Below are 26,371 nucleotides of genomic sequence, written 5' to 3'. Positions count from 1 at the left end.
CCATATCAAGTTTAATCCAAGAAATTTACTAATGTTGTTAAGCCTAATATTTTTATTTTTTATTTGTCATTTTGAAGAATGTACCCCAAGTTTTGATACAATATTTTTTTTGGTTAATTTTGATGAATGTACTCATGTTTATATACACACACACACAATAGTATATTTATATTTTAATATTTTTAATACCACAAATTATGATTTTTATTTAAAATCTCATTTATATAAACAACTAAAATTTCTAATTTTTAATTTAAAAAATATAGTAACGTATATAGAAATAAATTATCACATTATATTCAGGGACCTCAATCAAAAATTAAAAACCAACAAGGTTTCAATCAAAGAATATTCATAGTTAAGGACCGCATCCAAAGTCTCCTAAAAATATTCAGATAAATATAACTCACTTTAGAAATAGGTATTTATCAGTACGTAGAATTTATACCAGCCTCTAGTAACCAAAAAGCCGTTATCGACTGCATTCACATATAATGTATATTGCTGACTCGACCAAACAAAGGCTGATACACACTTGGTCACATGCATTCTAGACGGTTTCCAGATATTAGAAGTATCTCCGTAGATCAACACAATGTGGAAGTATAACTCCGTTCGCCTTAACTAAATGTACTCCTTTTGGAAGAGATCAATGACTCTCAGGTAACCTGCAACAGGTCAAGGAAAAACAATGATCACTCTCTGCATATAATATTGCAAGATCTAGAACAATTATTGCACGTAGTTTTTCTCTAAATAGCATAGAAACATATAAATCATTAATAGAAGCGCCATTTATGAAGTCAATTTTTCCCTCGTATGGAAGAGTTTTCTGGAGATGCTAACAAACAGAGGTAACCCAAGTAGATACAAGTTACAATCAATCAACCTACCTCCATGAAATTCACTTGTGTCTATTCCAGCTTGGTGAAGCTCGTCAACATACTGCAATGCTTCTCGGCACTCTTCCAACTCTTTTTTGTCACCTTCTATCTGATATGCTTCATGCCCTTTGCCAGCAACCACCTGCAGTAATGTAACATAATCTTAAAAGAGCAACAAGGAAAGTCATGTGAACCGGAGAACAATTCCAGGGAGGGTACTGAAATCATGTAACTCATTCATCTAACACGAAATATCTATATTATAGTGGCTAGAGAAATCATAATTCGTTTGCTTACTGTAGACATCGAAATTTCGGTGAAATAAATGTTGATCAATAATTAAAATTTCAACGTTCACGTGTCACATAAATTTTACACATAGTAGGTGACTCAACGAAAAATCGAGAATCATCAGAAAAGTCATCAAATATGACACATGTCAACACCTGGAAGAAACGATTTATTTCATCTGAATAATATATTCAAAATTAGGCTTTGGAAAATTCCATAAATAGAAGCCATTTCATTCATTTTGGGAAAACCAATTCATAACCAATTCACCTCACACCAAAACCTTGAAGCTTTGAAACTCCAAAGCTCCTAAGCAAATCCTGAAGGGTCAAGAAAGCTCTCTTCGTTCTTCGTCAACCCAACCTTCAAGATCAAGCCCCCAACGACCCTTTGAAGAACTTCCACCAATTCAAGATCAAGCCCCGACGGCCCTTGAAGAAAGTGTTCATCGTTCATCATCCGTTCATCCTAAGATCAAGCCCTAACGGCCCTTTGGATCAACAACATCAACAAATCCACACATCCAACCGTTCTTCAAGATAAAGCCCAAAACCCCTTGAAGATCCGTTCATCAACAGTTCTTCAAGATTAAGCCCAAAAGCCTTTGAAGATCTATCCATCAACTGTTCATCAAGATCAAGCCTCAAAGGCCCCTTGAAGATCCGTTCACCAACAGTTCTTCAAGATCAAGCCCAAAAGCCCTTGAAGATCCGTTCATCCATCAACCTTTAAGATCAAGCCCAAAAGGCCCCCTTCTTGAAGTAACTTCCAACCATTCATCCGAGATCAAGCCTCGACAACCCTTGGATCAACATCACAATCCACAAATCAACACCTTATGGAGATCGAATCAGAGGATCAAATTTAAGAGAGATTGTAACCCCTAAATCATTACTGCAAAATATTATTTTGTACAGATGTTCTTGTCTCATTTGTCACAGGAAAATTTTCTGTTTACAAATTTGGCACGCCCAGTGGGACTATCTCTACCTCTCATCTCTTTGTCCGTTCAAGGAATCCAAACACACCTTAAAGTCAATGTCATCAAGCAAGGGACAAACCGTTCTCACAACCACCAAGGGAAGGATCCTGAGCACTTCTGCCGCGAACAGACAATCCATTGGCGCCACAACCGCTCCTCAACATGCCACTTCAAAGTTGGCGCTGCTAAAAGAGCAAGGGGAACATCAAAGGCGCTAGTCCGTCATCAACCTGACCTCGCTGGGGGCACCGAATCATGCTGCTGAGGCACACAAGATGACATCCCAAAGCAGCCAACGACGTTCTTCGTCAGCATCTTGGATGTCTAAAGGAAAGTCATGTCTATTGGTTGCACAAGTCATGACCATCGGCGTCACCTCCATCGAAGAACAATTGGCTCAAATGAATGAAGCGATCGCAAGGTTAACACGGATTGTGGAAGAAAAAGACTTGTAAATTGCTGCACTCGTCAGCTGACTGGAGCCATAGGACGGTGAGAACCCCGACCTAGAGGATGATCCACTAAAGAGAGAAGATGGCGAAGAAGAGGAACCTCCTGTGGAGAAGATCGATGTGAAGTCGAAGCCAGACCAAGCAGCGGCACTCATAGGATCTCTTTCTATCCAGCAGCTGCAGGAGATGATCACCAACACCATTAAGGCACAGTACAAATGGAGCTCACATACCTCCTTGTTCTACTCGAAGCCCTACTCCAAGAAAATTGATGCCCTGAAGATGCCAAGGGGTTATCAACCACCAAAGTTCATGCAGTTTGATGGAAAAGGAAACCCAAAGCAGCATGTTGCACATTTCGTTGAAACTTGCAACAATGCGGGGACGGAGGGAGACTACCTCGCTAAGCAGTTTGTGCGCTCGCTGAAAGGAAACACCTTTGAGTGGTACACGGACTTAGAGCCTGAGTCCATCAACAACTGGGAGCAATTGGAAAGAGAATTCCTTAATCGCTTCTACAACACCGGCCGCACTGTAAGCATGCTGGAGCTGACAAGTACGAAGCAATGAAAAGATAAGCCAGTCGTGGACTACATCAACTGATGGTGCACTCTAAGTCTCAACTGCAAAGACAGACTTTGGGAGACCTCCTCGATCGAGATGTGTGTTCAAGGCATGCAGTGGGCATTACACTACATCATTCAAGGAATCAAACCACGGACCTTCGAAGAGCTAGCCACCCGCGCCCATGACATGGAGTTGAGCATCGCCCATCATGGGAAGAAAGAACCGATCGCTAACAACAAGAATGACAAAGTTTTTGGGACAAAGGTGGAGAAGGCTGGGTGGAAATCCACCAAGAAAGCAATGACGGTCAACACAGCTCCTGTCAAAATCCCTACACGAGGCAAGACGATTCAAGCCGAAGCTTTTCGTGATCAAGAGATGCATAGACGCACTTTAAAGGAGCTTAAGGAGAAGACTTATCCATTCCCCGACTCTGATATGGTTGCCATGTTAGAAGACTTGTTGGAAAAGAAGGTGATCGGTTTGCCTGAGTGCAGACGGCCAGAAGAGATGAATCGCACCGATAGTCCAAGGTACTATAAATTCCACCGCTTCATCAGTCATCCGACAGAAAAGTGCTTCGTACTGAAAGACCTCATCATGAAGCTGGCTCAGAAAGGAATCATCGAGCTAGATCTTGATGATATAGTGAAGTCCAACTATATCACCATCACTTCTGGCTCTTCCGACTCAAAGTTTTCACCTCAACCGCTGAGGGCATGCTCCGAGTCAAGCAAAGTTGAAGGATGGATTCATGTCACTCAGAAGAAATTACACATGAAGCCTACATCTCCTTCACAAGTTCGCCAACTGAAAAGATGGCAAAGCAGCTTTTGTCAACCTCAAAAGCAACGAGAAATTGTTAAAAATGATGAAATTTCAACACAAAGATCGTCCGTCCCTATCACGATGCGCGATTTCTTCCCCGAAGACTTCTTCAAACACTTCAACACCTTGCTATGAAGATTGCAAGGAATGCCTTTCCAAGATCGTTTGACAAATTCACAACGCTCCTGGTCCGTACGAGCATAAAAGGCGACAACAAACGCTCATTGCCTGCATGAGTTGAAACTGCGTACGGCATAAAAAAAAAGTATTTGAACTACGTTTTGACTTGATCTCTTTCTTTGGAAGGGTACGTAGGCAGCTCGAGCATTCAATTTTGAGTTCAGTCACATCAAAAAAAAAAGGTTTGATTAAAGTTCATTGATGAAGGTCAATTTATTACAAATTTATTTTGTTAAAAAAAAAATTTGCAATTTTCTTTGTACAAAATTAAATTACAGTTTCTTCGAAAAAAAATGAATACCTATGTTATTATGTATTTACAAAAACAAAAAAAAAGGGATACAATTTCTTCAAAAGAAAAAAAAAAGAGGAATATATATATATATATATATATATATATATATATATATATATATATATATGAGTACATATTTTCCTTCTCGGCCCAAACAACTAGGATGGCCTCTTGGACCCTCTAGACCTCAAGGCCCATGACAAAATATCCACCAAATCAAATGGAATGCAACACAGCTCAAGGCCTCAAGAATTCAGAGAGAAGGCCCATCTTCACCTTCTTCTTCACCGAGCTTCCTCCACATTGGCGCAGTCAAGCTCAGCCACACTGTCTTCCTCCACGTCTGCAGCAAATCCAAGCTCTTCCACAGTTGACTCATCGTCTTCTTCCTCCATAACAGTAGCGATTATTGCAGACTCCATGAGCCGTGCCTCCTGGCCCATCATCTCCTCCATCGAGTAGGAGAAGGAAAACCGCAACGATGACCACGCCTCCTTGATCCACAACTACCAATCCAAGATCGAGACCGAGCTCTCCAACATCTGTCATGCCAGTCTTTTTCGTCCTCACTCCATCCAAACCCTAACTGCTACACATGGTGCGCACACCCGGAGCAAGTGGACCTCTAAGCTAGTCGCATGACCTCCTCTTCAGACCACCAGGTTCCATCCACGCCTTTCAGGGAACAAAATCTCCGGCGAGATGAGCGTTGTCTCCACTTGCAGAAACCGGAACATTTGGACCTGTCCCCCAGCAACTTCTCCATTGTTCAGCTTTGGACCACCTTGACATCTCTACTACCTCTTCCTGCCCTCCATGGAAGCTCTCTGTGCCCATCCACTTCTACTGGTAAATCTCAATTTGATCACTATGCGGCGACAACTGCAACACATGCGTTGTGTGCGTGAACCAGCTGGTAGTGAGTATGAACGAGGCAAGGAAGTTACGGGACTACAACAGCTTCGTCCTCTCTTCTGCGTGGCATAACGCCATCTCGTTATCTTTTCCTCTGCATGGCGCAGCTGCATCTCATTATCTTTTCCTCTAAAATGGCAGCAACAACAACATCTTTTAGCTCTTGCAACTTGTCCACACGCATACATCGACGATCTGCTCACCTGGTCCGAGACTCCACTCATCTTCATCTCCAGTCAGTGCTTTGGACCCCCTCTTCCTTACCAACCTCAGCGCCAACGCCATCTACGACACATGCCATAGACTGCCGTGATTCACTAACTTTCTCCGCGGCTCCCCTGTAAGAGGTCTCCGTCCTGTTGTCGACGGCTGTTGCTGTTGTAGATACCGAGAGAATAGACTGAGGTGCGTCTGCTGCTGCGGATCCTGCGAAACCAGGATCTCTCCTCGTCTTCTACTGCGGCCATCGTCATACTCTCCGTCCAGGCTTCACGACTCCCGCGTCTTTCGTCACATGTTACTCTAGGAACTCTCTCGCTCGTGTGCAGGTATGAAAAGAACCGGAAAGAACTGCAGGTTGCGGTGGCTCAATCATCTCCGCCTTGATATCCTTTGTGGTAACATCACTCTTGAATAACAGCTTCTGATTTTGGAACCTCGTTCTCGCTAAGGTAACAGATGGTCGAAAATTGCATACGCAACAACGGACGAAGAATGCTGCAACTAGCACCACCGTCCATGTGCCTTTTACCCATCATGCCTAGCGAGAGCAGCCACGGAGAGCTTGGATTGGGAGGAACCATTGTCTACCAGAGGTTCCTGAAGACTGAGCAGTGCGGTTCTTCTCGACTGATCCACCATCTCTACAGCACCGAAACTCCTCATCTGGTCAACGAACAGCAACTCCAGCTCTGTTATGCCATTGCCAGAACTCTTCTCTCCGACGACGCTGGAGAACACCATCTAAGCATGCCTGCTGCTGCTCCACCGCAACTCCTATCCAGTTTCTACACTATCGCTTCTCCCGTCGTGAAGCTCGGTGCCTGGCCTCCCTCGAGCTCGTCACTATGACCACCATGATAGCAAAGAACTTCAACCATCGCCGTCAAATGACTAGCTGGTCATGAAGCTCGAAGCACCATCTTCTCGGCCTCCTTGCTCCGCTCCCTGCAAATTCCTCTACCCATCACCCAAATTTATACAGAAAAAAGATATAATAATTAAAAAAAAAAAAAAAAGGATGGTGGAGCAAAGTGTTGCTATCACCACGTGAAAAAAAAATGGTGCATCTGGCACCATGTGCAAAAAAAAAAGGAAAAGAAAAGAAAATATAAAAAAAATGGATGGTGCATCTGGCACCATGTGCAAAATATATATATATATATATATATCTCTCTTTTTAGGATAGTGTTTTGAAAACCATGAAAAACAAATATATAATAATAATAATAATTTCTTTATGCTTTTGGCACTAAGAAATATATATATATATATATATACACACACACACAGAGAGAATGAAATAAGGCTCATTTATTGATTTCTCTAAAAATTTACATAAATGTATGTTTTACATAAGTTAAAAAAAAAAATAAATAAATAAACAAACAAGAGGGAGCCTTCACAGAGGTTGCTCAGGAGAAGTCTCAGCAGTCGGTAGAGCCCCAAATCGAAGAGGCACCAGAGGGTGATTATTCAGAGTCTCAGTACTAGGCAGAACCCCAGGAAGAGGAGGCACCAAAGGTTGATTATTTGGAGCCTCATTATGCGGTACAGCCCTAGAAGATGAAGACAAATGATGTTGGAACAAACCCACAAACCTCTGATGATCAAGTAAAATCTGACCATCAAATTCCTGCATCTGGTCAATCTTCCTCTTCATGTTTGTAGCATAGTTATGTGCGAGCCTGTGCAACTGTTTATTCTCATGCTTGAGCCCTCTAATCTTCTGTTTGAGACTCATCACTTCAGCCGCCAAAGATTCAACTTGACGAGTTCGAGCAAATAGACGTTGGGCCATGTTACACACAAAACCTGCACACTGCACACTAAGAGCCAGAGAATCCTTAATAGCCAACTCATCAGACCATTTGGAAAATAGTCTGTTATCTTTGGGAGTGATAAAGTTCCTGGCCACCACCGCAGCGGTCATATCATTCTTCATCACCGAATCCCCAACGGTAAGAAGACCAGTAGGGGATATGAAGGATGGGTGCCATATGTTGTCTTGAGAAGGCATGGCTACCTCTTCACCAAGGTTCAAGTCAAAACGACGGTCGGAGGGGCCAGGCATTTTCAAAGGTGTTGAAGAAAGAAGTGGTCGGACAAATCAAGTGCAAGAAGGGAGTTTCTACAGGCGGAAATTCAAGTGTACTTTGAAACGTACTGCGTGCCTCTATAAAAATCAGCACTCGAAGGGATTTCAGAGATCTAAGAGGCAAGCTTAGAATTCGAAGAGGCTAATTCAAAAATCGAAGAGGTGCTAGCTTTCTCAAAAGCTGGGCTTGCTCAGAAACCACGAGCCATCCTCTTTTCCAAATTTGTCCGCACTTGTCACTTGCAACCTCTGCACTCGACGGAGTTCAGAACTCGAAGAGGCAAGCTCAGAAATCAGAGAGGCATCTACTTTTCCAAACGTGTCAACATCAGTCACATGCAAACTCAGCTTTGCACAAATCACGGGCAATTTGTCTAAGTGCTGATTTCAGATCTCGAAGAGGCATCTGCTTTTCCAGATGTGTCAGCATCTGTCACATGCATACTCAGCTTTACGCAAATCACGGGCAATTTGTCGAAGATTTTTGGTGAAGTAGAAAGCACGTGAAGTTTACTGTTTAATCATCAAACGTTTGCCGACAAGAAAGAAAGAACAGTACCGATTATTAATCCATATAAATGTTAACCTTCACCCTCCATAGCAAGGCAGACATACATAACCTTTCTTCATCTCCGAGAATGCCTTCCCAACGAAGCCTTTCGAGTCACTCAGTGTTCCTTATTCCTTGGGGTACCTCTGCAAACAAATGACACCAAAGCAAAAATATCTCATATCACCAGGGTAGAAAGCAAGAGTATCTCATATCATGCTTTCTCCCTGTCCTTTCCTTTGTCCTTGTTCTTACCTGCAAAGATAAGGATAAAGAAAGCAATATGTCGGAACCTCCACTCAAACTCGGGTAAGGAATCGACTACCTGGAACCTTTGCCTGGTTGCTTACATGGTATTGCTCTCAAGTACTCGTCTTCCACTGCTGCTGTACTTCCAAAGAAGTTGCCACATCTGCTTGGAGAACAGATAAGGCAAGTGAAAATGATACATTGCAGCATGTGGAGACAACGAGCAGAAGAAACAAGCAGAGAAGAATGCAGCCTGCATAGTCAATTTAGCAGAAGGAGTCTGAGTTGAGGAACTCGAGAAGATGCCATATTTGCTTAGAGAACAGATAAAACAAGTGAAATGATACCTTGAAGCATGTGGAGACAACGTGCTGATTTCCTTTAAAATCAAGTTTCCCTTTCCCAGCACAATCGACCAACCCAGCAGAAGGAGTCTGAGTTGAATCCAAGAGCTCGAGAACCTTCAACAACATATTGATGGCACCATCGTCGAAGAGTAAAGCCTCACTGTACAACGCTGTCAAATCGCTACCACTTCTTCAAAAGCAAGAGTATTTCATACCATGCTTTGTCCCTGTCATTTTCTTTGTTATTGTTCTTAACTGCGGGACAAGGAGAAAGAAAGCAATCAGCCAGCACTTGGTATCAATCTTCGGATCTAGAACCGACTGCCTGGAACCCTTCCCTGATTGCTTACCTAGCACTGCTCTCGAAGTACCCATTGTCTCAACATCTTATGCTTCCAGAGAAGATACCACATCTACTAGAAGAACAGATAAGGTAAGGGAAAATGATACATTAAAGCATGTGGAGACAAGCACAACAAAGCACGTGCCGATTCATCCACTACTTATTCAAAATCAAAAGTATCTCATATCATTAGGGTTGCAATCACTCTGGGTAGAGGACTCATTTTGACCCTCAAATTCTTGGGTCCATTCGCTAGGCGTTGTGGGCTGCACGTGCCGATTCACCACCCTTGAATCAAATCCTTAAAGATCAAGTCACCAACTGGAAGAAGAGCCCATCAATCTTAAAGATCATACCGTTGACCAAACTGCTCAGGTGTGAATTAGAAAGATTGAACAAAGCAACAAGTCGTCACCTTCACCTCATGCCTGCTTGCCATGTGTTCGAGTCAACCTTTGATAGGAGCATATTTATGCAACTTAGTTAGCTTGTTTCTTGGCATTTACTTAGTTTAATTCTAGTTATTTTAGTACTTTAAGCTATTTTCGTGTATTTGTAAGTTTAAATAACAAAGTTAGCAACAAAGTGCTATTTGGAGCATTTTGAAGCATTTTTGGGCCAAGATTGGATAGTGCAAGCAAGGAGACATGAGGATAGACGTTTTTGAAGATTTGAAGGCTAGAAATCAGCATGTGTGTGTGCAAGTGTGTTGACCTACAACTCCAAACATCCATCCACTACACCCATTACATCCACTCATTACCAAACATCCATCCACTACACTCATTACATCTACTCATTACCAAACACTCACCCACTACACCCATTACATCCACTCATTACCAAACACTCATCCACTACACCCATTACATCCACTCATTATCAAACATCCACCCACTACAACCATTACATCCATTCATTACCAAACATTCATCCACCACACCCATTACATCCACTCATTACCAAACATTCATCCACCACACCCATTACATCCACTCATTACCACAACACTCATCACTACCACCTTAATTAGATGGTGGTCCTCTCCCTAGCCTATAAATACATCCACCATTCACCATAACAAAGGAGAAAAAGATCTATCAAAAGACACTACATTCACATCTCACAACTTCATACACTTACACTTTCATTCCTTGGCCGAGAGAACACAATCCACCCATCCACCCTTCACCATAACTCACCTATTTCCATCCACCACGATAATTTACCACTCATCTATAAAACCACACCTTGTGCTGCAACAAAGAGAAGAAGGAGGACCCTTGGACGTGCTTGCCATTCAAGTTGGATTGTTGGAGCGTTTTTAGGTGTTTTCATTCTTTGTTTTCAATATCTAAATTTTTTTATCTTTGCTTTGTGAGTATGAGGAGCTAAACCCCCCTTATCTAGGGGGAATTCGAAACCATGTTCATGCTTGCAATATGATTTGATTACCTTCAATTATGATTTCATAAGTTGTGAATTCAATTTGTTTAACTGCTTGATTGATAACTTATTCGTGTATGTTTATTAAGAGTGCACACTTAGTTTGCATGCATGAATATGATGCTAGAGTATAAGGGAGTTTCACCTAATAGTTACAAACTTACATTCACAAGTAGTGGAGGTCGCTTATAAACGATCGCGTTAAATAAATTCTTGGCAGGAGTTTCATGCTCATCATAGTAACGAATGCCTCGTCAATACTTATAGTTTTCATAATGCTTAATGATCTTTGATTGTATCTTTATTGTGCTGTTCACGTAAAGAACTTTTGAAGAATGCTTGAATTGTTGTATGCGCTTTCCCATCCAATTCAATAACTTAAGGAGAACTTGAAGGTTAATTTAAGCGGACTTAATTAACCTGGGGTGTTGAGTTTCATGATTGATCGAAAGAACAACTGAAAATTGGTTTATGTGCAAGTATGTCATGTGTGGAGAAGAACCTCCTAGCTAGTCTTCCATCCATTCAATTTACTTAAATTCGTGCAGATTTCATTAGTTCTTTAATTTACTTGTTTTGTTTTCAAATTCGTCAAAACCAAAACCCTTTTTACTTTAAAGTGTTTTATTAGTCAAAATCTATTTTGATTTGTGTTTTTAGGTGTCCCAAAAGTGTGTTAAAGTCCAAATCTGCCCAGTTTGTGTTTTTAGGCAGATTTGAGCGTTTTTAGCTTGTTTTGAGTCCTTTGAGTTTGTTTTAAGTTCTTTGAGTCTAGTTTAGTGTTTTTAACTTTGTTTATATGTTTTTAAATCAGTTTAGAGGTTTTAGCAAGCCCTCTTAATCTCCGGTTTAGAACGATTCCTACTTGCATTTATACTACAATTTGACAACAAAAGGGTTTAATTTGTGTGTTAAGTTAATTTTCGCATCAAAATTTTTGGCGCTGTTGCCGGGGATTAGCAACTTTGCTAATCCCCCGTTGTTTCTTTTTCATGTTTTTTATTTTAGTTACTGACTTTGTTTCTATTTGTGTCTTTTATTTTTACTTATGATATTTGATTTAGTTTTGTTTCCTTGATTTCAGGTACTAGAGAAGTAAGACATGGATTTTGTTACCATTCAAGCTCAATTGGCGAAACTTACTTCTCAATTGTCACAATATGTCGAAGAACCATAATGCAAAGTGTCCCTACATATGGTGTGTCCTATGGGCAAGGATATCCAACTCATCAATGTTCTCAATTCGCTGCGAATGAAGATGCTTAGGGTTATCAAGGCCATAGCCAATCATGGAACAACATGTTTTCCAACGCTTACAATTCGGATTGGAGAGATTATTCAGATTACATGTGGGGAGAACCTCAACAATTCCAATAAGATGGATATTGGCAGCAAGAAGAGAAGTTCTATTTAAGACCTATGCAGCCACCACAACCTCTTCCACAACAATTCCAATCAAATTCAAGTATGCCTATGACTTATGATGAAATTCTTGATGTACTAACCTCTTTGACGCATGGCTCACAACAAGAAGAATATTTGCCGCCATCGGATGAGTTCTATCACTGGCCATATGAACCATCACAGCCACCACAACAATCTGCCCAATTCAATTCAGGTATGTCTTTGGATAATGATATGTTTAATAAGTTACACACCTCTTTGAACCAGGAAGTAGAAAATCGAAACAAAGAGATGCAAAATCAAGCCAAGAAGACGGGTGAATTGGAGAAGCAAATTGGGCAGATTATGGAGTTCATGGCACAAATTCAAGAGCAAAGTGAACTCTCCAACTCAACTATTGAAAATTTGAAGGAAGATTTTGAAATCCATGATGCTATCACTTTGGGAAGTGCTATGGAGGTTGGAGGTGAACCCAAGACATCCAAACCAAGCCAAAACATGGATGAACAGCTACTGCTCAAAGAAGAGGAGAATAACAAGGCCACGGCAAGGGAAGAACCACCCTTGCCGCAGCCCCATATGCCCTTTATGCCGTCCACTACAACCAAGGTAAGCCTAAATTCAATTTGTCCTGACCCCGTTTCACCAACTGTCCTTATTCCTTGCAAGATCATGCAATCCAAGGAATATGAGGGTGAGAAAGGCATCTTCGAAACCTTTCCAAAGAATCAAGAGCAAGTGGATGGGGAATGTCTAGAATTCATCAAAGAAGATACACTTGAGATGAAAATTCCCAAAGAAGTTGGATTTTATGACACGGGACAAGTCATAACTCTCAAAACACCAAATCTGGCCAAGTCCCATATCCCTGCAACCTTCAAAGATGTGGTGTTCGTAATTAAGTTTGTGTTGGAGCAAGCAAGTAAGCCATCTTCTCTAACTTCGATTTTATTATATACTAACTTGCTGATTTTGATGATTCAGGCACCTACGCTAGAATTTAAACCATTTTCGGATCACGTCAAGTATTACCTTCCATTCAAGGATCAATTCCATGCTATGGGCCCTATCCAAGTTTAGAAGGAAGTTTCGTCCGGCTCGAAGACGTTAAAGCAAGCGCTTCTTGGGAGGCAACCCATATATTCAAATAAGGAAGATTTTTTGAATCGCTCCACAATTAATTCTGTAGTTTTATTTTGCCATGATTGTCATTTTTATTTGTTGCTTGTTTAATTGTTTTTGGTGTGGGATTATTTTTGAAACATTGACAGTTATGCAAGGTATTTTTACATTCATTTTCATAAAAAAAAAAAAGGAACATTAAGCAGAAAATACAAGAGGAAGCCTTCACAAAGGCTGCTTAGGAGAAGTCTCAGTAGTCGGCGGAGCCTTAGCAGTCGGCGGAGCCCCAAAATGAGGAGGCATCGGAGGTTGATCATTTGGAGCTTCATTACGCGGTACAGCCCCAGAAGACGAAGGCAAATGCTGTTGGAACAAACCCACAAACCTCTGATGATCAAGTAAAATCTGACCATCAGATTCTTGCATCTGGTCAATCTTCCTCTTCATGTTTATAGCATAGTTATGTGTGAGCTTGTGCAACTGTTTATTTTCATGCTTGAGCCCTCTAATCTCTTGTTTGAGACTCATCATTTCAGCCGCCAACGATTCAACTTGACGGGTTCGAGCAAATATGCGTTGGGCTATAGTAGACACAGAACCTGCACGCTGCACACTGAGAGCCAGAGAATCCTTAACAACCAACTCATTAGACCGTTTGGAAAACAATCTGCTATCTTTGGGAATGACAAGGTTCCGAGCCACCACCGCAGCGGTTATATCATTCTTCATCACCGAATTCCCAACGGTAAGAGGACCAGTAGGGGATATGAAGGATGGGCACCATATGTTGTCTGGAGAAGGCATGGCTACCTCTTCACCAAGGTTCAAGTCAAAACGACGGTCGGAGGGGCCAGACATTTTCAAAGGTGTTGAAGAAAGAAGAGGTCGGACAAGTCAAGATCGTAGAAGTGCAAGAAGGGAGTTTCTACATGCAGAAATTCAAGTGTGCTTTGAAACATACTGCGCACCTCTATAAAAACTAGCACTCGACGGGATTTCAGAGATCGAATAGGCGAGCTCAGAAATCGAAGAAGCCAATTCAAAAATTGAAGAGGCGCTAGCTTTCTCAAAAGCTGGGCTTGCTCAGAAACCACGAGCCAATCTTCTTTTCCAGATTTGTCCGCACTTGTCACATGCAACCTCTGCACTCGACGGAGCTCAGAACTCGAAGGGGCGAGCTCAGAAATCAGAGATGCATCTACTTTTCCAGACGTGTCAGCATCTGTCACATGCACACTTAGCTTTGCGAAAATCACGGGCAGTTTGTCGAAGCGCCAATTCCAGATATCGAAGAGGCACTTGTTTTTCCAGACATGTCAGCATCTATCACATGCATACTCAGCTTTGCGAAAATCACGGGCAGTTTGTCGAAGTGCCGATTCCAGATATCGAAGAGGCATCTGCTTTTCCAGATGTGTCAGCATCTGTCACATGCACATTCAGCTTTGCGAAAATCACGGGTAGTTTGTCGAAGCGCCGATTCCAGATATCGAAGAGGCACTAGCTTTTCCAGACGTGTCAGCGCCTGTCACATGTACACTCAGCCTTGCGAAAATTACGGGCAATCTGTTGAAGATCTCTTGTGAAGTAGAAAGCACGTAAAGTTTACTATTAAATCATCCAACGGTTACTGACAAGAGTGAAAGAATAGTACCGGTTATTAATTCCTATAAATGTCACCCTTCACCCTTCATTGCAAGGCAGACATACATAACCCTTTTTCTTCTCCGAGAATGCCTTTCCAACAAACCCTCTCGAGTCACTCAGTGTTCTTTATTCCTTGGGGTACCTCTGCAAACAACTCATCTAAAGCAAAAGTATTTCATATCATGAAGGTTGAAAGCAAGAGTATCTTATATCATGCTTTCTCCCTATCATTCTCCTTGTCGTTGTTTTGGGACAAGGAGAAAGAAAGCAATCAGCCAGCACTTGGTATCAATCTTCCGATCTGGAACCGACTGCCTGGAACCCCTTCCTGATTGCTTACCTAGCCTTGCTCTTGAGTACTCATCTTCATCATCTTATGCTTCCTCTTCGTCTACCACATCTACCTAGGGAACAGATAAGGGAAGTGAAAATGATACCTCGAAGCATGTGGAGACAATTTGCCAATTCATCCTCAGCTAGGGACAAGGACAAAGAAAGCAAGAGGTAGGCACTTGGAAAGATTGAAGAAAGAAACAGACCAACACCTCTACCTCTTGCCTGCCTGCCGTGCAGAAGAAACAAGCAGAGAAAAATGCAGACTACACAATCAAATCAACCCAGCAGAAGGAGTCTGATTTGAAACCAAGGAACTCTCATATTCCTCGCTCAGAATTTCAAACCAGTTCGAGATCAAAGCTGTGGAAAGACAACAAGATCATTTATCTCCAAAACCAGATTTGCATTCTTAAACTCTACTCTGTCTGGTTTTTACTTTGCCATACTTGTCATGTTTATTCGTTGTTTGTTTGTTTGCTTGTTTTTTGTGTGAGTTTATGCTTGAAACATTGAGGACAATGTTTGATTTAAGTGTGGGGGGGCAAACCATTGTTTTGCATGAAATTCGTAGGAGTTTATCACCCATTACTTCTAGTGTTGTTCCTTGCTGTTTTAAGTGTTTTTAAGCTGTTTTGGAGTGTTTCAGTGTGTTTTGACATAAAAATCCGAAAATCTCTTAAAAATTTGAAAAATTGTTTTGAAAAACCCAAAAAGAGTTGTTTTTGTATGTTTATTTGTGTCTTAGGGTACCTTCCAACACAATGATGAGGATTTGGTTTTTAATTACATGACTGTTAAAAAGAGTTATAAACATGGATGAAAATTTGATTTACTCTTTGATGTATGCTTGGTTGTGGTTATAATTTATGAATTTACATCTAATCATAAAGGAAAAATCAGTTTTGTAACATGCTTGAAAGAATGAACTCAAATGTACGCTACAACCTTGTGAGACTTGAGCCTAAACGTTTATTTGGAGAGTTAATAATCTGTGCATCATTGTTTTCTAAAGTCGTTGCATGATCTCATTATTCTTTGCTTGGTTGCTACTTAGAAGGCGTTTCATCATTTAGTTCCAAATGCTAGAACTCATACCTATTTCATTCAAAGTACGCTATTGATTTGCATAACACATATTCAAGATGAAGTTGTGTAGTGACCACCAAAGCCAAATTGCCGTGCCCCTATTTCATTATGTGTTTAAGTTTAACCCCGTTGAGCCTTGTTAAGCCTATGTTCTTTGTTAACCCACACTATCCTTACCTAGCCTAGTTTTAGGATCATCCATACCCTTGTTCTTGAAGCATAGTAAAGCATGACTTAAAATGAACTCTTTTTTTATCAATGTATTGCAGAAAGCAAGTGTGGCAGAAGTGATTCTTGTGTGTGTATGTGTGTGTGCCAAAGTCCTTAATAAGGCACGGGTAGAAAAGAAAAAAAAAAGAGTGAAAAGAAAAAAAGTTTGTTAAAAAAGGGTCCAAAACATTGAATTCGGCCCTAAGTGTTTCATGAATCTTCCCTTTGTATTTAAAAGTTGATTCTGCATTCTAAAGTGAATTCCGAGTGTCTATTTCATTGCTTTGCTTGCTATCGCTTTAAGAACGTTTGTTATTCTTATCCTTTCTTTATTAGCCATTACCCTCAAGCCCTGTTACAACCCTTGACTTTAATCTTGAGTGTTGTGTATTTCAATTTGTGGAGTTCGAAATTGGTATGAGCATATGGTGTCACTGATTCTCGCATCTAAATAGTACCATTCCATTCATGAGATCAAATCTAAACATGCTTAATAACTCCAGAAAATTGCTTTCTTTGTTATAACATATGTGAGTCCTAGTCTTTCATGTTTACATCAATCTTCTCACATATACCTAGTATAGGGTGTGTAGTCAGAAAATGTGTGAGAAAATAAAGAGTATCTTGTAAGGAATTGAACAAATTCTCTAAGGCATGTTACTACATTCAAAACATTGTTTTAATTGGATAATTGTGAACTAGTAAGTAGTGACTGTGATTAAGTTTGTGCTTAAGTGTGAAGATAACCAAAATTTGTGGGAATGATGATTTTTAACATGTCATGTGCATTGGAAATCCCTGAGGCAAATGTTAGAAGGTTAGGTTGTGTTTTGTTGTTTTGTTTCATTTTGTTTCTTTTGTTTTGCTCGAGGACTAGCAAAAGCTAAGTGTGGGGGAATTTGATAGGAGCATATTTATGCAACTTAGTTAGCTTGTTTCTTGGCATTTACTTAGTTTAATTCTAGTTATTTTAGTACTGCAAGCTATTTTCGTGTGTTTGTAGGTTCAAATAACAAAGTTAGCAACAAAGTGCTATTTGGAGCATTTTTGGGCCAAGATTGGATAGTGCAAGCATGAAGACATGAGGATGGACGTTTTTGAAGATTTGAAGGCTAGAAATCAGCATATGTATGTGCAAGTGTGTTGACCTACACCTCCAAACATCCATCCACTACACCCATTACATCTACTCATTACCAAACATTCATCCACTACACACATTACATCCACTCATTACCAAATACTCACCCATTACACCCATTACATCCACTCATTACCAAACACTCATCCACTACACCCATTACATCCACTCATTACCAAACATCCACCCACTACAACCATTACATCCACTCATTACCAAACATTCATCCACCACACCCATTACATCCACTCATTACCACAACACTCATCACTACCACCATAATTAGATGGTGGTCCTCTCCCTAGCCTATAAATGCATCCACCCTTCACCATAACAAAGGAGAAAAAGATCCATCAAAAGACACTACATTCACATCTCACAACTCCATACACTTACACTTTCATTCCTTGGCCGAGAGAACACAATCCACCCATCCACCCTTCACCATAACTCACCTATATCCATCCACCACCATAATTTACCACTCATCCATAAAACCACACCTTGTGCCGCAACAAAGAGAAGAAGGAGGACCCTTGGACGTGCTTGCCATTCAAGTTGGATTGTTAGAGCGTTTTTAGGTGTTTTCATTCTTTGTTTTCAATATCTAAATTTTTTTATCTTTGCTTTGTGAATATGAGGAGCTAAACCTCCCTTAGCTAGGGGGGAATTCGAAACCATGTTCATACTTGCAATATGATTTGATTACCTTCAATTATGATTTCATAAGTTGTGAATTCAATTTGTTTAACTGCTTGATTGATAACTTATTCATGTATGTTTATTAAGAGTGCACACTTAGTTTGCATGCATGAATATGATGCTAGAGTATAAGGGAGTTTCACCTAATAGTTACAAACTTATATTCACAAGTAGTGGAGGTCGCTTATAAACGATCGCGTTAAATAAATTCTTGGCAGGAGTTTCATGCTCATCATAGTAACGAATGCCTCGTCAATACTTATAGTTTTCATAATGCTTAATAATCTTTGGTTGTATCTTTATTGTGTTGTTCACGTAAAGAACTTTTGAAGAATGCTTGAATTGTTGTATGCGTTTTCCCATCCAATTCAATAACTTAAGGAAAACTTGAAGGTTAATTTAAGCGGACTTAATTAACCTGGGGTGTTGAGTTTCATGATTGATCGAAAGAACAACTGAAAATTGGTTTATGTGCAAGTATGTCATGTGTGGAGAAGAACCTCCTAGCTAGCCTTCCATCCATTCAATTTACTCAAATTCGTGCAGATTTCATTAGTTCTTTAATTTACTTGTTTTGTTTTCAAATTCGTCAAAACCAAAACCCCCTTTACTTTAAAGTGTTTTATTAGTCAAAATTTGTTTTGATTTGTGTTTTTAGGTGTCCTAAAAGTGTGTTAGAGTCCAAATCTGCCCAGTTTGTGTTTTTAGGCAGATTTGAGCGTTTTTAGCTTGTTTTGAGTCCTTTAAGTTTGTTTTAAGTTTTTTTAGTCTAGTTTAGTGTTTTTAACTTTGTTTATATGTTTTTAAGTCAGTTTAGAGGTTTTAGCAAGCCCTCCTAATCCCCGATTTAGAACGATCCCTACTTGCATTTATACTACAATTTGACAACAAAAGGATTTAATTTGTGTGTTAAGTTAATTTTTGCATCAACCTTCAAGAATCAAGCCTCAACGGCCCTTGAAGAAGCTTCCAACCAAATTCAAGATCAAGCCTCGACGACCCTTGAGGAAATCACAAGTCTGATTCAAGATCAAGCGTCCGCCACCCTTGAATCAAATCCAGTTCAAGAATAAGCTGTGGAAAGTCAACAATTGGAGGAATCCAGAAAATCCTCCAACCTAGTTCAAGATCAAAGCTGTGGAAAGTCAACAAGCGCAAAAACAAATACGTGCCAATTCATCCACTACCAAAGCCAAAGATCATCTACCACATGAAGCTCCTTGTGGTCCAATTTCAACCTTCAAGATCAAGCCTCGACGACCCTTGAAGAAATTTCAAACAAAGTTCAAGAACAAGCCTCAACGGCCCTTGAAGAAACTTTCAGCCCAATTCAAGATCAAGCCTCAACGACCCTTGAAGAAATCTCCAGCCCAATTCAAGATCAAGCCTCAATAGCCCTTGGATCGACATCTACATTAAGGGACGTCAAAACCTATCTTCTACATGTGACAAGCACATGTATACGGCGCACCTTGAAGTGGGGGCATTTGTAGACATCGAAATTTTGGTGAAATAAATATTGATCAATAATTAAAATTTCAACGTTCACGTGTCACATAAATTTCACACATAGCAGGTGACTCAACGAAAAATCGAGAATCATAAAAAAAGTCATTAAACAGGACACGTGTCAACACTTGGAAGAAACGATTTATTTCATCTGAATAATATATTCAAAATTAGGCTTCGGAAAATTCCATAAATAGAAGCCATTTCATTCATTTTGGGAAAACCAATTCATAACCAATTCACCTTACACCAAAACCTTGAAGCTTTAAAACTCCAAAGCTCCCAAGCAAATCCCGAAGGATCAAGAAAGCTCTCTTTGTTCTTCGTCAACCCAACCTTCAAGATCAAGCCCCCAACGGCCCTTTGAAGAACTTCTACCAATTCAAGATCAAGCCCCGACGACCCTTGAAGAAAGCGTTTATCGTTCATCATCCGTTCATCCTAAGATCAAGCCCCAATGGCCCTTTGGATCAACAACATCAACAAATCCACACATCCAACCGTTCTTTAAGATAAAGCCCAAAACCCTTTGAAGATCCGTTCATCAACAATTCTTCAAGATCAAGCCCAAAAGCCCTTGAAGATCCATCCATCAACTGTTCATCAAGATCAAGCCTCAAAGGCCCCTTGAAGATCCGTTCATCAACAGTTCTTCAAGATCAAGCCCGAAAGCCCTTGAAGATTTGTTCATCCATCAACCTTCAAGATCAAGCCCAAAAGGCCCCACCTTGAAGAAACTTCCAACCATTCATCCGAGATCAAGCCTCGATGGCCCTTGGATCATCATCACAATCCACAAATCAACACCTTACGGAGATCGAATCAGAGGATCAAATTTGAGAGAGATTGTATCCCCTAAATCATTAATACAAAATATTATTTTGTATACTTGTTCTTATCTCGTTTGTTTCAGGAAAATTTCGTGTTTACATTTACATACAAGCTTGTTTCATTTTCAAAACCTTTTTAAGTTTCTTTGTTATTTGCACCAACATTCAATCAAAATTAAAAAAAAGACCATTTTTTTGTCTTGCAAAACCAAAAATACATACTAATTCTTTTAGGGTAGTGCTATCCATACACTTATTTTTACTTCTCACATCCCTTTCAAATTGTGGCAGTCGAATTGAATGAATTGGAAAGATCAATGGCAAAAAACTACCAAGGGTGTGTGGGAGGTAAAAGTGGGTGTGTGCATAGCAATATCCTTCTTTAATTTTTCCTAGAGGTATATAAATGCCAAGTTTGAGGGGTTTTGTCCTGTTTATATATAAATCATGGATATGGAGCGATTTGGGGATTCAGAAACTTACAACCATATCCCCTTCCTCGCCCATTGCAACGGCACAACAGATAGCTACTCGTCTAATGTCATGAAGGAAAAGCCTATGACCATTTGCAAGAGGTGGGTAGTAATCATTCTTCCCATGTTTCAAGTAATCCTGCATTGTCCATCCTACACCAGCCAACATACCATCCAAGACCTCCACTGATACAAATGATAAGTGTAAGCATTAGGACACCAAGCACTTGATTGTACAAGAGAATACTAAACATTATACCACAGCAGTTCTGGAAACACACCAGTCACGCCTAAATTTAGAGTCACCCAAACATTATACAAATTACCCCATCTATGAATTTTTTTAAGTCGAGAATTTTTTTCAACATCAATAGTCCACAATCACTCCAAAGGCTCGTTCCTTATCTATTAATTCACACCTCCCTGGAATTGCATCGACCTCTTCAATTCCTCTAACGATATCCTCCAATGGTGCTCCAACTGCAATCCCAACAGCCACATCAGCCAGTATATTGTATATATTATGTCTTTTGATAGATTTTTAGGTACTTGCGCAAAGAGGTTAAAATCACACAAAATTCTTGCAAGAGTACAAGGTTTTCGTAGTATAGCAGCTCAAGTAAGGTTGTTTTCCGCAGGGATTATTTAAAACAATTTATGAAAAACCCTAATCCTAGTTAATTATTTGAAAGTAAAGATCAGAAAATGTTGATTTTGAATTTAAAAGTAATAAAAACGAATTTTACACTATGTTTGGATGAAGAAATTTAAGATTACTAAAGAATTTTAAAATGACGGAAATTAAATTGACGGGATTTTATTTTTTAGAATTTGTGAATTTTCTTGTTTGGTTAACCTAAAAGAACAATGGAATTGAATACGGAATTTGTTATTTTTAAGCTTTCAATCATAGAAATTGGGAAATGACACCTATTTACATAGAATTTAAAGTTGGGAATTGGAGGTCCCAAATTCCAAGTTTTTTTCCACGCGGAAATTCTAAATTCCTATGTTTACGAGTCCAAACAAGGGATTTGATGCATGTCAATTTACAAACTCTGATTTTTATTCAAATTCCAAGATCATTTCCCTCATCCAAACACAGTGTTAATAAAAGTAATTAAGGGAAAGCAACTAATAACCAATTAAAAAGGAAACAAATCAAAGAGAAAAGATTTTGAGTAACAAATTTGGAAAAGCACTAGGGTTTCGCCGTCACTCTAACAATCCTACGTAGTTCTTTTAATTCCTTATGAATTACACTTGCATATTTTGAAGGTTTGGTTTTTCTAAAGTATGCCCTACTTGGAACCCCCAACATAGAACATATATCTAACATACAACCCATCCGTGGCGTCCAAATCAAATGTGAACATGCAAGACTCATTAAGTTTTGTGAAAACCTTTAAAAACCATATAACTCTTAAGACGTGTCGTCCATCCTAAGTAGTTACACATGTTAACCACAAGAAGCCTTAGCCAATTTTAGGGACAGCCGTTCGCCAAAATTGCATCAAATTACTTTTCTAAATATCTTAATGGTCGCGAATCACTAAGATAAATAGATACTTTAAAGCACAGTGATTTGCATGCATAAATTCATAAGAAAATTAAAAAGAAACTACATATTCTTGCTAAGGATTATGACCTCACCCTAGCAAAGAGAATTAGTTACGCATATTCATAATTAAAATCAAAAGAATTGTATTGAAATAGAAAAAGAATGAAAACACTTTGTAGCCTAAAGTCTGAAAATCTCTGAGCTCTAGCCAAAATCTTCTCCCAATCTTGCGTACGTCTTAGAGAAACCCTAGGTCTGCCAAAAGGCTTATTTATACTACTCTAAATAAAATCCTCCTAGTAAAAGCTCTTAGAATAAGACTAGGAAACTAAATAAATTGAAATAAAATAGAAAACATAATCATAAATTGACCTGGTAAATTCATCTTGAAATCTGCATAGCCATGTTTTGGACATATATCAGCTCCAAAACTAGCCCAAAATAGCTGGATTTAAAGCTTGGATTATTCTGAACTCTTCTCTAGAAGGCCACAAGCCCATTTGAGGTCATCTTGGGCTCCAAAAACGCAATTCAAGACCAGAAACGTCACTTTCCAGTAATGCACACAGCTCCGTCATTTAATCACCAGAAAATAACCGCTTGGTAGAAAAATCCCAAATTTTTATACAAGCACACCAAGACACATAGGAACGTCCTCCAATTTGAATCACTCCAAAATTCGTTCGTTTGGTCATGTTTTGATCTAGAGGAAGTCGAATGTCCTACATTGAAAATATAAAGCAAAGTATCAAAATTCTACCAAACTAATTACCAAATTATACTAAGAATATGGTGAAATATATAATATAATATTGACTCATCATCTTCCAAGCAACGCTAATGATATCTCTAATATACCACTTGGAGTATTGACCAAAACCTGAGTCTCAAACAAGGAAAGTTCAAACTTTAAGGAGTGAACGTCTGCATTCTTATTCTCCATGGCAAGGGTCACAACTGGAACATCTGGGTTACCTTGTGCAATGAAGAAGGTTGCATTTGGGTCCTCAATCTTCACAACTTTCCTATGCTGTCCCGGATCCACCATCCTTGAAAATAACTTAGCCTTTGCATCCCTATAATCCTCCTTTGTCTATGGTCACTAGTTAAGTTTGTGAAAACAGCTATGTCAAAATCAACTTCATCACATCTGGATAAAGCTAGACCATGAGAAGAAGCCTGCATGACAACGGCTTCAGCCGCATTATGGAGCATCTTAGCCATTAAGTTTTGAACCAAAATAGCATCCGGGGTTGTGTTAGCTGACTCCAACTTATTATCCCCATGCACATAATAAGCAACCGTATTCAACATACCTGTCCTCAATCCCATCGCTTCATACATCCTTTTTTATCAAATATGCAGTTGTGGTCTTCCCATTTGTTCCCGTTATCCCAATCACCACCATATTCTTTGACAGGTAAGCCAATACCGGTAAATTTGCATTGGTATCTTCCACAATGACCAATGCCTTACAACCCAAATTTTCCTCCATGTATATCTCTTTACTAGCTACAACAACAACCACACGTCTCTTAATAGCCTCACTAAAAGACAAATGTCCATCCGTCTTGCTCCCAACATAGTACACGAACAAATCACCGGCATTAACCACCCGTGAACCGTGTTGAATTCCCGTAATCTCAACCTCTAAATCACTATAAACCGACTTTACTCTCATCCAAAAGCTCAGCCAAGCTCATTCTAAACTTAGGTTCCATAATCCTAGCCCTAGTTTTACCATAATTATCAAAGTCCAAATCAAACTCAGAATTCAAACGCAAAATCCCATCTTTACCTGAAATCACGAACCTTGGGATTGAATTTCTCCGGCCGGTCGTCCTTTTTGTGCTTGCTGACGACCTTAATCCCTTGAAGCTCTTCAATCTCCTCCAAATCCACCACCTCCTCAGGGTCCAGCTTATCCACCGCCATAATCTCCTTCTTAGGGTTTGGTTTCAGAAGCCCTTGCTTCACAAACTCCTTGCGTTTCAAGGCAACCACTTGGTCGATGTCGCCGAACAAATCGTCACCGGAGTTGTTATGAATTACGAAATTAGAATTCTCCGGCACGTCCTCCACATCAGCAATGGCATTGAGGAAGGTGTCCTGCTGCTTCAAATACTCTTCCTCCTCGAGCTTGTGGTGGCGCGAAAACTGCCACTGGATTTGTTGGAACTTGGACACTCTGTAACCCGAGTCTTTCGGGGCTTCGAGCAGGGTCGTCGTCCGTCGGATCCGGGTAGTACTTGTCATCCAACCTGATTGCGTAGTGGGTTTAATGGGCTGGGATGAAAGAGAGGGAATTGAATTTGAGGGTTTGAATGAGGTGAAGTTGGGTTTTAGACATAGAAAGTGGGGCTGAGGAGAGAGGAAATGGGGGATTTAGAGGAAAGTGAATACCATGAGAGGGAGTGAGGTCGCATGGATTCATGAGAAATGGAGGTTTTGGCGATGAAGGGGATATGGGTTTTAGTGCTAACGTGGCGAGTGGCGGGTTTTTGTGGTTTTTGTTTTGGGCTGGCAAAGTGTTTTTGAACATTTTGGGCTAAAACTTTTGTTATTTCTGAAATCCCCCAAATGAGTTGCAGTATATTGTTCGTTTCGTGTTTTCTAAGATGCAGACTAAACTTTGAAGATTGTGCGTGCCGAACAAATATGGGCCGTTTGGAAATCGGGTCATAAATGACCCGTCACTTAATTAAAATGATAGTTGCATGAATTCAAAATTTATTGGGTTTTAAACTGTCCCCCTGACAACAACACTTACCATTTTTAGTAAGTCTCGTCCTCCTCCAAAAACACTTCATCTTTCCCGTTCAAAAATTTGTTTCCTATTCCAAACCCAGTTATAGTTGGTCTGTGCTTGTGTTCTCCGACCTCACAGAAATTTTAGACAGCAAAAAATCAGGGGAGTTTGGTTGAAGGTTGTGCAATTGATTCCATAGAAAGGATGTGTTTTTTCGCTTTATTCGAGCTGAGTTCAAAGTGCTTCTGCAATAACCGATGTCATATTTGATTCCCCTAGTGAATTTCAAATTTGGTGATTTTTGAAAATGGAACTGTAGAATTTAATTTATTATTTCTTTTAATTAGTATAAAATAAGTTAGATGCAAGGTTAATTATGCATGTTTTTATGTAATTAGCTAGAATTTGTGGATATATGTGAATTGTTTTTAGAAATCTAGGTGCGTTGTGAAGTTATGAAGCTATGTTGACAGGTTGTGTAGAGGCTGGGTCGTTATCTGTTGTTTTGGTGAAGTTGTAGTTTTGAGTAGGATTGATTTTTGTATCTAAATAATTGTTAATTTTATGGTGGTAGAGATTAATTTTTATATCTGAATTATTGTTAATTTTATGGTGGGACTTGAAATTGCTTAAGTAATGATGCTCCGTTCACAATAGATGTATAACTATTAAGCTTTGGTGATAGGTTATTGTAAGGTTGTATGTTGTTAATTGTAGATGCGTGTGTATTGTTATGTGTACAAGATATGGCAATCCAAACTGTTCAACTAGCAACCAAAGAAGAAGAAGCGAATAGGGGCACGATAAACAACTTATCCTAAGTCATCCATGTGTTGGATTAATTAGGGAGAAGTTTAATGAGGCACCGCTTAGTGCCTTTAGGGCATGTTGCTTTGGCCACCTTTAGGGTGTGGATGAATTGGCCTTCAGTGGGCAATTAGTCCATGAGTTGTTG

General features: G+C 39.8%; 1 pseudogene; it reads right to left on the bottom strand.

Moving 5' to 3' along the window:
- Window positions 1-272: 272 nt before the first annotated feature.
- On the bottom strand, window positions 273-25,073 carry LOC126599261 (UDP-N-acetylmuramoyl-L-alanyl-D-glutamate--2,6-diaminopimelate ligase MurE homolog, chloroplastic-like; annotated as a pseudogene).
- Window positions 25,074-26,371: the final 1,298 nt, after the last annotated feature.

Source organism: Malus sylvestris, chromosome 14, assembly GCF_916048215.2.
Source record: "Malus sylvestris chromosome 14, drMalSylv7.2, whole genome shotgun sequence".
Classification (NCBI taxonomy): domain Eukaryota; kingdom Viridiplantae; phylum Streptophyta; class Magnoliopsida; order Rosales; family Rosaceae; genus Malus; species Malus sylvestris.
This window is presented reverse-complemented; position numbering and strand designations above follow the sequence as displayed.